The sequence below is a fragment of the Pongo abelii genome, chromosome 1, assembly GCF_028885655.2.
Source record: "Pongo abelii isolate AG06213 chromosome 1, NHGRI_mPonAbe1-v2.0_pri, whole genome shotgun sequence".
Taxonomy (NCBI): domain Eukaryota; kingdom Metazoa; phylum Chordata; class Mammalia; order Primates; family Hominidae; genus Pongo; species Pongo abelii.
This window is the reverse complement of record NC_071985.2, coordinates 133,137,758-133,151,980: the sequence shown is the minus strand read 5'-3', so window position 1 is coordinate 133,151,980 and position 14,223 is coordinate 133,137,758. Positions and strand designations below refer to the sequence as shown.

The 14,223-nt window shown below is 39.6% G+C and overlaps 1 non-coding gene across 1 annotated transcript; it reads right to left on the bottom strand.

The window, feature by feature from the left end:
- Positions 1-11,801: 11,801 nt before the first annotated feature.
- LOC112130888 (U4 spliceosomal RNA) lies at positions 11,802-11,947 on the bottom strand. Its single transcript, XR_008517881.1, has one exon. It is a non-coding gene; the product is annotated as a U4 spliceosomal RNA (small nuclear RNA).
- Positions 11,948-14,223: the final 2,276 nt, after the last annotated feature.

The window sequence follows — 14,223 nt, the reverse complement described above, 5'->3', positions numbered from 1 at the left end:
AGAGACAGAAAACAAGCCAGACTTTCTGGGCGGGCATGGTGACACGTACCTGTGGTCCCAGCTATTCCAAGGGGCTGAGGCAGAGGAATCACTTGAGCCCAGAAGATTGCACCACTGCACTCCAACCTGAGTGATGCAGCAAGACTCTGTCAAAAAAAAAAAAAAAAGATTGAGAGGCACTACATTCAATAAATATTTTGTCAAGTACCTACTATATGGCAGATCCTGTGCTGGGCCCTACTTGTATAAAGTAGCTCCACATTTACTCTAATATACTGTGATTTCCTAGGTGGGTAATACATGAATAGATGATTGATAGACTGATAATTACCTAATAGATAAATAACCTGATAGACACACAGTTCTCATTGCTTTCCAGATATCTGACCTGAGCATACTCTTTGTCCAATACTCAAAAGAGTGTAGGTTTTATGAAGGTGAGTTGTTTGTACTTGCATAAGCACACATACTCTCACAGCTTTAATTATCATGTCGATATTAATAAACACCCAATATATAATCACAACACTCACCTTTTATATATTAGTAAATGCAAGTACTGTTTTCCTAACTGTTTTCAAGGCAATTGAACATCTTTCCATTCAAAAACTGAATTCACTATATTTTCTCTTCTCTCAACATTTGTGGTAGATTGAATGATGGCCCCCAGAAAGATATCCACTTCTAAATCTCTGGAAACTATGAAAGTTACCTAACAGCAAAAAAGGACTTTGCAGATGTTCTTAAATTAGGATCTTGAGATGAAAAAATTATTCTGGATTAATTATCCAGGTGGGCCCTAAATGCAATCACAAGTGCCCTTAAGAAAGAAAGGCAGAGGGAGATTACACATGGTTGCAGTTTATGATAATAATTATTAAGAATAGGCGGCCGGGCACGGTGGCTCATGCCTGTTATCCCAGCACTTTGGGAGGCCCAGGAGGGAGATTCACCTGAGGTTGGGAGTTCGAGATCAGCCTGACCAATATGGAAAAACTCCATCTCTATTAAAAATACAAAATTAGCCATGCATGGTGGCGGGCGCCTATAATCCCAGCTACCCGGGAGGCTGAGGCAGGAGAATCACTGAAAGCCGGGAGGCAGAGGTTGCGGTGAGCCTAGATGGCACCATTGCACTCCAGCCTGGGCAACAAGAGCGAGACTATGTCTCAAAAAAAAAAAAAAAAAAAAACCTGGAAGAGGCAAGAAAAAATTCTGTAAATTCTGCCCTAGAGTCTCTGGAGGAATATGTTTTCACTGACACCTTAACTGTGGCCCAGTGATACTGTCTCTGGACTTCTGGCCTCCAGAAATGTGAGAACTTAATTTCTGTTGTATTAGCCGCCAAGTTTATACCAATTTGTTGCAGCAGCCTCAGGAAACAATTTCTCCTTGTTTATCAATCAGTGGTACCCATTCTCTTCAACACTCAAACTAAAACTAGAAATAATTTTCAATTTTTTATCCTTTTCATAGCTTATAGCTCTGAGTTTTTCAGCCAGGAGCCACAGCCCATTTATCAGTGGATTGTAAAATCTTTAATGGGTATACCCAAAGGAATTGAGAGCAGAGTCTCAAAGAAAGATTTGTACACCCATGTTCATAGCAGCATTATTCACAATAGCTAAAACATGAAGGCAACCCAAGCGTCTAATAGATAAATAAGTAAAATACAGTAAATATATACAATGAAACATTAGCCTTAAAAAAGAAATTCTGATATATGCTACGACATGAATGAGCTTTAAAGATAGTCACAGAAAGACAAATACTGTATGACTCCACTTATATAAGGTTGTTAGAGGAGTCAAAATCATAAAGTAGAACAGTGGTTTCCTGAGGCTGGGGGTACAGAGAAATAGGAAATTATTGTTTAACGGGTAGTTTCAGTTTTACAAGATGGAAAGAGTTCTAGAAATGGATGGTGGTGATGGTTACACAATATCATGAATGTATTGAACATCACTGAACTATACACTCAAAAAATGGTTAGGATGATAAATGTTATGTTATGTGGATTTTACCACAATTTAAAAAAAATCTTTAGTGAATCATCACCAAAAACATTTTAGTAAAATAGAAAAGAAAATGTCAGTGTACATTATATATGATGAGGATAAATAAATGTTGTTTTGTAAACTTTTTCTAATTGTATCTGTGAGTAGATATGTCCTAGTTTATGAAATAAACTGGGTGACAGTCCAAAATCTTGAAACAAACTGCTTTTAATATCTCATCAAGTCAATTATCAATCAGTTTCTTCTTTCTCAATACTGACACACAGGTGTTTTCCCCACTTATTTATTCTAAGCAGGGCAATGTGGTGCTGTGGAATCAGATGACCGAGGATTTGAAGATAAACTCCATCCCTAACTTTGTGATCTGGGGGTCTCTGAACCCGCTTCCTCATAGTAAAATGAATATCATATTATTCTCCTCATAATGCTGCTCTGAGGATTAATTGAGATAATAAATGTAAAGTGCTTAGTCCAATGCCTGAAGATAAAAATTGAGAAAAGGTATGCACTATAATTATCTATGCTCTAAATCTTTAGACTATAGCAGTAACTTTCTAACTAATCTAACTTCATCTCTCATTGCTCCCATCAATCCTGTCCACAATGGCCCAACCTCAGTTTAATCATCCTAAAAGATTCTTTTTATCAATAATGTACTGTGATTTACCATGGTTTATACAGTGATATCTGTACTCTTTCTGATATTCAAAGCTCTCCACGGTCACACTTTGAGCATTCTTATTGCTTTTCCAGCTGGTACAGCTAACTCAGTCTATTAAACACTCATTCCCATCTTTTTACCTTTGTTCATGCTGTTCCCTCGTCTCCTTTCTTTTCTTTTTTTCAACTATCCAGACATTGTTGAAAATCTCCTTTCTTTCCACCTATTTAATACCAGACATTCTTCAAGATTTAGCAAAAAGTCGCAATTTATCTATGGAACTTTTCTGGCAATTTGAACTAATATTAGTTCTGCCATCTAAAAAATGACTTCATGATCAGGTAAAAAGATCATGCTTTCTGAAATCAAATTCACTCAGGTTGAAATCCCAGCTCTGCTCATTAATAGCTGGTTGACTTCAGGCAAGTTTCTTAACCTCCTAATTTTACTTTATTCACTTGTATAAAAAAGATGATACATAAGTGGGGTTGTTGTGATTATCTCATGACAGAATATTTCATCACACTAGCACTGGAGTGATCTTGAAGACTTGCTTATAACACAGTCTTGAATGTCTTAAACACAATCTTTAATGTCTTACATCAAAGTGAGAAAATACACATTACATAAGCTGCCATTCCCACCCTTGAGCAGCCATCATTAATTACTTGCAATACTCTTTACTACTGACCCCAGATATGGTGTCAGAACTCTTCTCAATCCATTATACCAAGCAGTCAATAACAATGGATGAAAATTCAGTCACTCTAAGCAATCACTGGGGCAGCCACTCTGTCATTACTTTCAACTTCCCTTTTTAGAAATTGAAAAAATAGATGTTAAATAGACGGCCTTAACTTAAGTGGCAGAAACATAGAAAGCTCCTTCTTTTGTTTTTTACCTCTCTTCAAATTCTATTTGAATGTCAGTTCATTTTACGGCCAGATTTATTGACTATAATGAAAGGATGGCAGACATTTTTTATCCTCTCTAATTATGTAATTTTCTTTTGTGGCATTTTAATTAAGTACAAGACAATATTAATGCTTGGTGATTATGTGCCACAGAGATGGTAACACTGATCAAAGTAAAAATATTGAAAGGTTGACTCAGCTCTGCTGAATAATAAAATCTCTGTCAATTACCTATAGACATAACATAAAATCAAAAGTTGTGATAATGATCAGTGGCCTTTACTATTTCCTATCAGTTAGGGTTATACTATATTCAAATTCCTATCATTTCTCTTATTAAATCTATGAAACTAGTAAAGCAAATAAGAAATAAAAATTCAAGGAAAAGAGTAAAATAGCACTTAGATCTATTCAGTAATAACCTAATTTTTTATTTACCAAATTTTGACAATAAAAAGGTACCATTTACTATAGAATTTTTGTTTTAGCAGCTCTTGAGCTACGTGACTTATTAAAAATGTCATTTATTTACAAGGTGGCTCAGGTCCCAATCCGTTAAGTGACAACCTTTAATATATACAAAAGTAGTCTCAATACTGAAAGAAACAGTACTCTCCACAAGCAGATTGAGAATCAATTTAATGATTGAGTAAAAAGTCAGTTTATTTTATTTTGTTTTGTTTTATTTTATTTATTTATTTATTTATTTTGAAATGGAGTTTCACTCTTGTTGCCCAGGCTGGAGTGCAATGGCACGATCTCAGCTCACTGCAACCTCCGCCTTTTAGGTTCGAACAATTCTCCTGCCTCAGGCTCCCAAATCACTGGGATTACACGCACCCGCTACCACGCCTAGCTAATTTTTGTTATTTTTAGTAGATACAGGGTTTCACCATATTGGCCAGGCTGGTCTCAAACTCCTGACCTCAGGTAATCCACCCGCCTCGGCCTCCCAAAGTGCTGGGATTACAGGTGTGAGCCACTGTGCCCAGCCAAAAGTCAGTTTACTATGCACAAAATATTATATAGTCAGGGTAACATTTATCATGAAAGCTGGTAGCTTATCTAACCATTTTTGCAACAATCCTTTTTCTCCATTGGGTAAACTTTCAAAGTTGTAGGATTTAAAATTTAACAAATATAAAGCATAAAGATAAGTAAGACAAGGTCCAACTTTCAGGAGCTCCTAGTTTAGCAGGACAGACAGAAATCTAATTAAATAATCAGTGTAAATGGCATGCCACTTGCTGTGGAAGATTGTATAGGAACGTGTGGAAGCTGAGAAAGCAACTCCCATCTGCTTGCATGAGTCTACACAGAGAAGAAAACACAAGATGGGTGTCTCCAAGCAGACTACCAGGACAAGGGCATCCTAGACAGGAAAAATGAGACAACAAATACCAGTTATTTCACAGAGGTATAAGCAGCATCATGCATTTTGGGAATGGGAAATAATCCTAGAAGATGAGTGAATCATAGGTAACATGAGTCCTACCCTTCAGCACACCAGAGGAAGCAGAAGTTTGTCTACCCTATAGTGTCCCAAAGTTGAATGTAGGAGTAAAAGCCTTTAAAAGTTCCATGAAAACTGAGAGCAGATACCAAACGTAATATCCCGACAAGGCAGCAATATCAAAACAAAAAGAGCAAATCTTAAATTTGGTCATTAATCAAAGCAACCATTGGGAAAACATGCGTGGAAATAAGTGGCCAAGATAAGGAATCCTGACAACCAAGAATAGCAGGAGAAAGCAATGATGGAACAGGATAGAAGTGGTGGTCCAGATGCATTCTGGAATGGCACACACAAGTCTTCAGTGACTTTTTATGCAACAGTGGGCTGGCCATAGACCAATCAAAACCTCCTAATAAGATAAAATAGAATGAACAATAAATAAAAAATTTTTTAAATTAGAAAATAATTTTTTGAAGATAAAATGGAATGAACACCACCCACTTTGCAAAATTCTCAGATTCTCCTAAAATATTCAGTGCAATTTTTTTTGTCTTCTGCCTTTTTTTTTTTTTTTTTTTTTTAAGACAGGGTCTCACTCTGTCACCCAGGCTGGAGTGCAGTGGTGCTATCACAGCTCACTGCAACCTCTGCTTCCCAGACTCAAGCCATCCTCCTGCCTCAGTCTCCTGAGTAGCTGGGACTACAGACATGTGCCACCACACCCAGTTAATTTCTGTATTTTCAATAGAGATGGGGTTTTGCCATGTTGGCAAGGCTGGTCTCAAATTTCTGGGTTCAAGTGATCCAACCGCTCAGCCTCCCAAAGTGCTGGGATTACAGGCATGAGCCGCAATGCCTGGCCTTTAAATTATTTTTTAATTAGACAGGTACTATATCTACACAATTTTATTGTAAAAATTGAAACAGAGTAAATTTTAAATGTAATTTGATACCACCCAATACCAAATTTTTCCAAAAAAACAATTATTGTTATTAGTGTCCTACCTCCTAAGCATTTGTGTTTTATATACTTGCAAAAACATATGGCTTTGGTTTTGTAACATAAGTAGCATCATTCTCTGCATGTTACTCTTTTCATATTTTTTTCATGTAGTGATATATTGTCAAAGAATAACTCAGAGACCTTTAATTATTTTGCATGCTTTTTATTTCTTACATGAGGAAGATAGACATTAGACTGTCAAGGGACAAAGGCAAAAAACAGGACTTATAAGAAAAATGGGAAAGCAAATAAACCTGTAGGCAGTCTGGGAATAGTGCACCCTTTTCTCCATTTTTGGTGTAAGCTCTTTCACCAGCAACTAGCTAAAAGACCACTCTGGACAGTCTGCCATTGAATAGGCTGGCTGGGGAAAATGGAGAAAATAATTTCAGTAGTTTATGGATTCTCCCAAAAACCTTGAGAGTCCTTGAGAAACTTACAGGAGCAGCTGTTTCTCTGTGATGTCTACTGTGTCTGTCTGTTGTCTCCCCACCCCCACCCTCTCTCCGAGAACTACTTCTGCACCATTTCCTGCATCCCAATTTCTTCATCTGCCCTAATACTCAGCGCCACCAAGGTCAGGAACCTTGGGTTCTCTTTGATTCCTCCTTCTAGGCTGCCCATTAGGGACTATATATTTGTGATCTGCCAAAATTCATATGTTGAAAACCTAATTCCCAGTGGGATGGTATTATGAGGTAGAAGCTCTGTGAGGTAATTAGGTTTAGATGAGGTCTTGAGGGTAGAGTCCCCAAGATGGGATTAGTGCCCTTACAAGAAGAGACAGAGACGAGAGCTGTTCTATCTTGGCCATGTGATGATATGAGAAGGTGGCTGTCTACAAGCCAGGAAGCACTCCCTCACTAGACACTGAATCTGATAGCACCTTGATCTTGGACTTCCCAGATTCCAGGACTGTGACCAATAAATGTTTCTTATTTAAGCCATTTAGCCTATGGTATTGTTACAGCAGCCTAAACTGATGGAGACAGCCCCATTAGCTAAAATATCTTCACACCTATTCTCCTAAATGTTTCTCTAATCTTTCCTCTCCTAGTTAGGTTTTCGTCATTACTTGCCTAAAGAATTATAATAGTGTCCTAATTAGTTTTCCTGCTTCTCGATTTTTTCCCCTCCAAATCCATCCTCTATCCAGCTGTCAGATCTACTCACCTAGAAATTGAAATAAGACTGTACCACTCGTCAGCTTAAAATCTTTAATAGATCCCAGGGGCCTAATGAACAAATTAAAACCTTGTTAAAATGGCAAAGCCTTCAAAGAACTGGGTCTCCAATCTCATCTTTCCCCAGTCCCTGCCTCATATTTTATGCTCCAGTAACACTCAACTGCTTATAATTCATGGCACATCTTGCGCTATTTTTTAAGCCAATTCCTCTCCTAATACCATCCCCTTTGCCTGGAATTCAGACTCTCACCCATTCTTCCCTGGCAGTGAAAGAGCCCAAATCAACTGTTAAAATAGTCACAATTACTAAGCTCTTTCCAGAAATTGGTATGGTTGTACAGGGTTTTCTGATCACTCACTCCTTCTGTTCCTTCAGTTCTTTTTTCCTGAAGGAAATCTTTCTCCAAAAAAAAAAGGCAAAAAAAAATTCTATAAGAGCCTCTAAATATTGAAAATATTGGAATAATCTAAAAGCTCTCAGCCCATGTCTAGGAGAACTTGAAGGACTCAGTGTCATAGACAATGTTCTCAAACTTGATCTTGCAGAGCATCACCAGGATGGATTCACTGCCCAGGGTGCATGCAAGAAGATGGGACTGAGGTAGGCAGTAGAGAGAGGTAGGAAAAAATCAGGAAGACAGACTAGAAACGAGTGAGAACTCCAAAATGCCCATCTGATGCTAGCCCTGCGTGGACTGGGAGGCAACCTGAGAGGAAATAAATAATGTTTTCCAACATTCTCTGGGCTACATGAGTGTGCCTCAACACTAGCTAGTATTGTTTTCTTTTTAACAATGACAGCTGCAACCGTTCCAGACATCTCAGGGCATTCAGAGGATTACATGCCTTTTGTCACATAGATTCAATGCATCCAAGTGCTCACTTGCCACTGCAGCAGCAAAGCCAACTACATTCTTGTGTCCTTAACCTACAATTTTACCTATAGTATCTCCTTGTATAACCAAGATGTGTGTGGATCATTTCCACCCACCTCCTGCCCTTTACTTCCTAACTTCTGCCTTTGAGATGCTATAGGATTTTGTTCTACCCATTTTCACATAAAAAAGAATAGTTAGCCAGGCTTTCCAGCTCATGCTTACCATTTTTCTTCATCTATTCATTCCTCATTTATTCCATCTCTCTTGCACTTTTGGCACTAGAAATGAACTCCTCTTTCCCTTTTGTCAAATCCTTTGTCATCCTTCAAAAGGTCATAAAAAGATTCGGAGGTTGGAGGTCATCAAACTCATTGACAAAAGATGGAAAAACATGGCCCAGTGGAGGAAAGTATGGAGAAGTTTTGTTTTGCTTTAAGAGACAGGGTCTCACTCTGTCACCCAGGCTGGAGTGTACAGCATGATCATAGCTCACTACAGCCTCAAACTCCTGAGCTCGAGGGATCCTGCCACTTCAGCCTCCTGAGTAGCTGGGACTACAGGCATGCAGGCATGTGCCACTGTTAACAGATGGAAGGTCTTGCCTGTGAGTTGTCTTGTCCAGGTTCTTGGCGTGTTGAACAAAGAATTGAATAAAGTGCACACAGCAACAAAAGAAGCAATGAAGATGAACAAAATAACAAAAGAATGGAGTAACAATGGCACAGATTTATCGAAGAAGCAACAGTACAATTCACAGAGTGGGAGCAGTCTCGAGCAAGCAGCTCAAGAGCACCCCCACCTCCGGTTGCAATGGTCCCCAGGGTTTTTATAAAGCCCTTGCTGCCCTTTAGAAGCCTCCCATTAGATACACTCCATGAAGGACTGGCCTGTGACCAACCAGAGGCTGAAGTGGAGACTTGGCCTGCAGTCAATCAGAAGCTCAAGTGGAAACTTCTGTCCTGTTATCACAGGAGTGCTGATGTTGCCTGTATGCTGCGTAATCTTGCCTAGAACTCTCTGCACCTGCTGTTCCTTTGCTTCTGCCTTAACCCTTGGTTACCCTAATTCCCTATTCTCCTGCCTCACCCCCATGCCCAATTGATTTATTTTTATTTTTTTAGAGACAGGGTCCTGCTATGTTTCCCAGGCTGGTCTGGAACTCCTGGCCTCAAGTAATTCTCCTGCCTCAGCCTCTCAAAGCACTGGGATTACAGGCGTTGAGCCACCGCACCCAGCCAAGAAGATTTTATGAATCCCTATAGCTTACTCCATCTACCTAACCACCTCAACACATATACACGCTCCACCTTCTCTCAGCAAATTAGATGAAATTAATGTTAGGCAGGGGTCCACTCCTTCAACTATCTACCTCCACCGCTACAAGTTATTTATATCTACATCTAGTTTGTAAGAAAAAGATGTCCCCACTGCAGTTTGAGACCAAATTTTGCATCTATTTTCTTGCTATGATGACATAGTTGTTCCATCTACCTCTTCTATCTATCCTTGGGGAACCTCAGCACCAATCAAACTAAACTGCTTTCAATTCCCCAAATGTGCAAGCTGTATCATGCATTGGCACCTTTGTTCACACCACTCCCCTTCCTTCAATGACACTCTCCAAACCCCCATATTGAATGCTGCTGAACCCATGAGTCAGGATCCAATTCAAAAATCATCTTCTCTATAAAATCTTCCATGAAACTTGCAGTAGGATCAGCCATTCCTCCCTTGTTTCCCACCACATTCTGTGTACTCTCCATCCTGTCATCTATGACTTTTTCCTGCACTTAGTGTTTTACATGTCTCCTCCCATTGTTCTTCATATTTTTTAATTTTTTTAAAAAATTAATAGAGACAGGGTCTCACTATGTTGCCCAGGCTGGTCTCGAACTCCTGACTCAAGTGATCCTCCCATCTTGGCCTCCCAAAGTGCTAGTATTACAGATGTGAGCCACCATGACCAGCCCCATTATTTTTTAAAATGCAGAACGTTTTTATATTGCCTTTATTTGCTTTTGTATTGATAGCAGTGTCTAGCACATAGTAGGCATTTAAATGCCTGTTGCATCAATGAATGATAACACAGAAGAATATCCTTTACCAAAACAATACATATATGATTTTTAAAAAGAGATAGAAGAATAGCACTTGACCTGTATGAACTTTACATTTTCCACAACCATCCCTCCAGTCCCAAGGTTTGGGAGCATAATAAGCAGCACTTGAGGTGGGGCCCAGTGGCTCATGCCTGTAATCTCAGCACTTTGGGAGACTGAGGAGGGGAACCCCTTGAGGTCAGAGATTTGAGATCAGCCTAGACAACATAGCAAGACCCTGACTTTGTCTCTACAAAAAAAATAAAACAAATTAGCCAGCGTGGTGGTGCATGCCTGTAGTCCTAACATGGGAGAGGGATCAATTGAAACCAAAAGTTTGAGGTTGCAGTGAGCTACAATCGCCACTATACTCCAGCCTGGTTGACAGAGCGAGATCCTATCTCGAAAAAAGCAGTTGAGGGATAAAAAGAAGTAGAAATAAAAGAAACTGATATTGTGGGAATTAGACAAGCCAGTCACACAGGTGACATGAATGACATGTTCCTAATAAAAGTAACAAAAGCGGCATAAGACTATGACATTGTGCCTGGCCACATCCACACATATGACTCATATAAGATGGGGATGAAATGCTTCCTCAGGAGACTAAAAATTCAGACTTGCTATTTTACTTTGCCTTGTTTTACCTTGAAAAACAATCAAGATCTAATGATCTGATTTTTCTATTTCTTGGCAAATCTAGTTTGGCTTTTTTTTTTTTTTTTTTTTTTTTTTTGAGACAGGGTCTCACTCTGTTTCCAGGCTGGAGTGCAGTGGTGCAATCACAGCTCACTTGCAGCCTCGATCTCCTAGGCTTAAGCGATCCTCCCACCTCAGCCACCCAAGTAGCTGGGACTTAGGCGCACACCACCATGCCCGACTAATTTTTTATTATTATTATTTGTAGAAATGAGGTCTTGCTATGTTGCCCAGGCTGGTCCTGAACTCCTGGGCTCAAGCAATCCACCTGCCTCAGCCTCCCAAAGTGCTAGGATTATAGGTGTGAGCCACTGCATTCAGCCTAAATCTAGTTTGGCTTCTAGCATACTAAAAATCAGAGTTTTTTTCATATTCCAATCCTGGCCTGGTTTTGTTTCTCCTTCTTTCACCACTCACCTGACACTCTCACTCCAGTCTCTTCCCTGTCATCAGCCAACAGCAGGGTTGAGTACTGATCACACCAGTTATCTAGGTGCTTAGGAAAGCTGTTTGGTAACCAAACACTTTCAGCTGCCTTCTCTAGGTCTAAACAGCTAACAGACTGTTTTTTGCTGTCCCCAAAGGGCCAAGTTTGCTCTTCTCTGGCCTATAACAAGGTATTTTAAGATGCTGGCAATAATTCTCTAAAAACAGAGCATTGGATAAATTCTTGATCTGAATTACTGATAATTTTACTCCACCGATTGCAAGGGAAGCAACAACCAGTGCTATTTCTTTTAACCCTGATCAACATGCAATTTGGTGAATATAGAGACAGAAAACTTGAGAAAAATAGACCATGTTTTTCTCAAGACCACGTTATGTTAAAATTTTTAGCCAAGGAAGAGGCCACATTTCTTCTTTTGTTTGTTTGTTCAGTCTCGATAGACTGTCAAATTTGAAAATTGCCAATGCCGACTCTATTTTTAGTCGTCATGGAGGGATATTGGGAAAAGTTTTCAATTAGCAATAATCACACTTTTGATAAATCTCACTGGCTATGATACTATGATACTGCCCCTGCACAAAACTAGAGATCACATTTATTACATTTATTTTTCTTTTCTTTTCTTTCTTTCTTTCTTTTTTTAAACAGATAAACCATTTTATTCTAAGAGAATATTTCTGTGGTTTCTGCAAGGGGAAAACCCAAAAGTGGTTGAAAACCACAAAAGAACCGAAAGAATGATTTTGATATTTCTGTTTTTGTTTCCTTGATGTTGATGTTTTCTTCTCCCCTGGGGAAAAAAAGTAATTTTACAAAATTTTAGGAGATAATTTTTTTTTTTTTTTGGAGACAGGGTTTTGCTCTGTCACCCAGGCTAGAGTGCAGTGGCACAATCAGAGCTCACTGCAGCCTCCACCTCCCAGGCTCAAGCAATTCTCCCACCTCAGCCTCCCAAGTAGCTAGATCACAGGCACACACCATCATCCCCAACTAACTTTTAAATTTTTTGTGGAGACAGGTTATCACCATTTTACCCAGGCTGGTCTTGAATTCCCACACTCAAGCAATCCTCCTGCCTCAGCCCCCTAAAGTACTGGGATTACTGGCCTGAGCCACTGTGCCCAGCCAGTTTAGTAAAATTCAAAAAGCAAATAATTAGACATACACGTCAAAAGCTACATTTATGAGGAATGACCAATAATTAATCAATGTCTTCTTTTATGAATAAATTTAGGGTTCTGGGCTACTCTGTGGACTAACATGCAAATGAAATCCCTGTACAGTCATTTATCAGGGTATTGGTTCTTCTCAGCTAAAAGATACTGATTTGTTTTTCTTCCTGGTATTTTATTACAATGTCTACTATGCTAACAATATTTGTTTTTTCATACAACTACAGAAGGGGAAAATGTTAGTGTTTAGACAAACCATAAAATTCATATAGTGGGGACTATTTCACTTGATGTTTCTGGATAGTTTCTTGGCAGACTTATCAGACAATCCAATTATTTGTTCTCCATATCAAACAAGGTATGGAAGTAAGAAGTTTTCCAGTCAGAAATGACAAACAGATGGAATTAATTACATAGAACTGGGGCGGATTTACTTCTTTCACTCAGTTTATGGTAACAAAAATGAGATTTGTTATAGGCAGAGTTAGAACCATCAACTACACAATGTCAGAAGACCTTTTTCATTTTTATTTTACTTAAATGCCTTTCATCTGTCAAAAAAAATAAACCCCTGCCACCCCCACCTAAAAAATGGGACATCCTGAAAAGTCTTTCAAACTTAAAATTTCTAAGAGGCTTTTTGATATCTCTAAATTTTGTCATAGGGTGAAATTAACCTCTGCTAAAGCAGTTCTGTGATTGGCCAACATCATAAAAGCTTTAATTCAAAATTTTGTGGGGGCTGAGTGCCGTGGCTCACGCCTGTAACCTCAGCACTTTGGGAAGCCGAGGCAAGCAGATCACCTGAGGTCAGGAGTTCAAGACCAGCCTGGCCAAAATGGTGAAACACGGTCTCTACTAAAAATAACAAAAATTAACCGGTCGTGGTGGACACCTGTAATACCGGCTACGCGGGAGGCTGAGGCACGAGAATCGCTTGAACCCAGGAGGCGGAGGTTGCAGTGAGCTGAGATTACGCCACTGCACTCCAGCCTGGGCGACAGAGTGAGAATCCAAAAAAAAAAAAAAAATTTGCTGGGAAGAAACTGAAAATGGAGATGAGGGAAATGGGTTGATATCCCACACACGTCTATGACTTGCAGTAGAGACTACTTTTTTTTTTTTTTTTTGAGACAAAGTCTCGCTCTTTCTCCCAGGCTGGAGTGCAGTGGCGCTATCTTGGCTCACTGCAATCTCCGCCTCCCGGGTTCACGCCATTCTCCCGCCTCAGCCTCCCAAGTAGCTGGGACTATAGGCGCCCGCCATGGCGCCCGGCTAATTTTTTGTATTTTTAGTGGAGACGGGGTTTCACCGTGTTAGCCAGGATGGTCTCGATTTCCTGACCTTGTGATCCGCCCACCTCGGCCTCCCAAAGTGCTGGGATTACAGGCGTGAGCCACCGCGCCCAGCCCACATTTCTTAATTATATTTTTATTCTACTTTTAAAGGGCGTATTTAAAAATGTTTGGCCCAATGGTTGTCAAAGTGTAGTCCACCAACCAGTAACATCAGCATTTCTAGGGAATTTGTTAGACATGTCGTTTTTGAGGCTCACCTCAGTCTTCCTGACTCAGGAACTCTGGGGTGGGACCTAGTAATCCTTTTAAGGAGCTCATCGGGGATCCTGAGATAAGTTAAAGTCTGACAACCACTAGTCCAGAGAAAAGATTGATATGCTTCCATGAGCA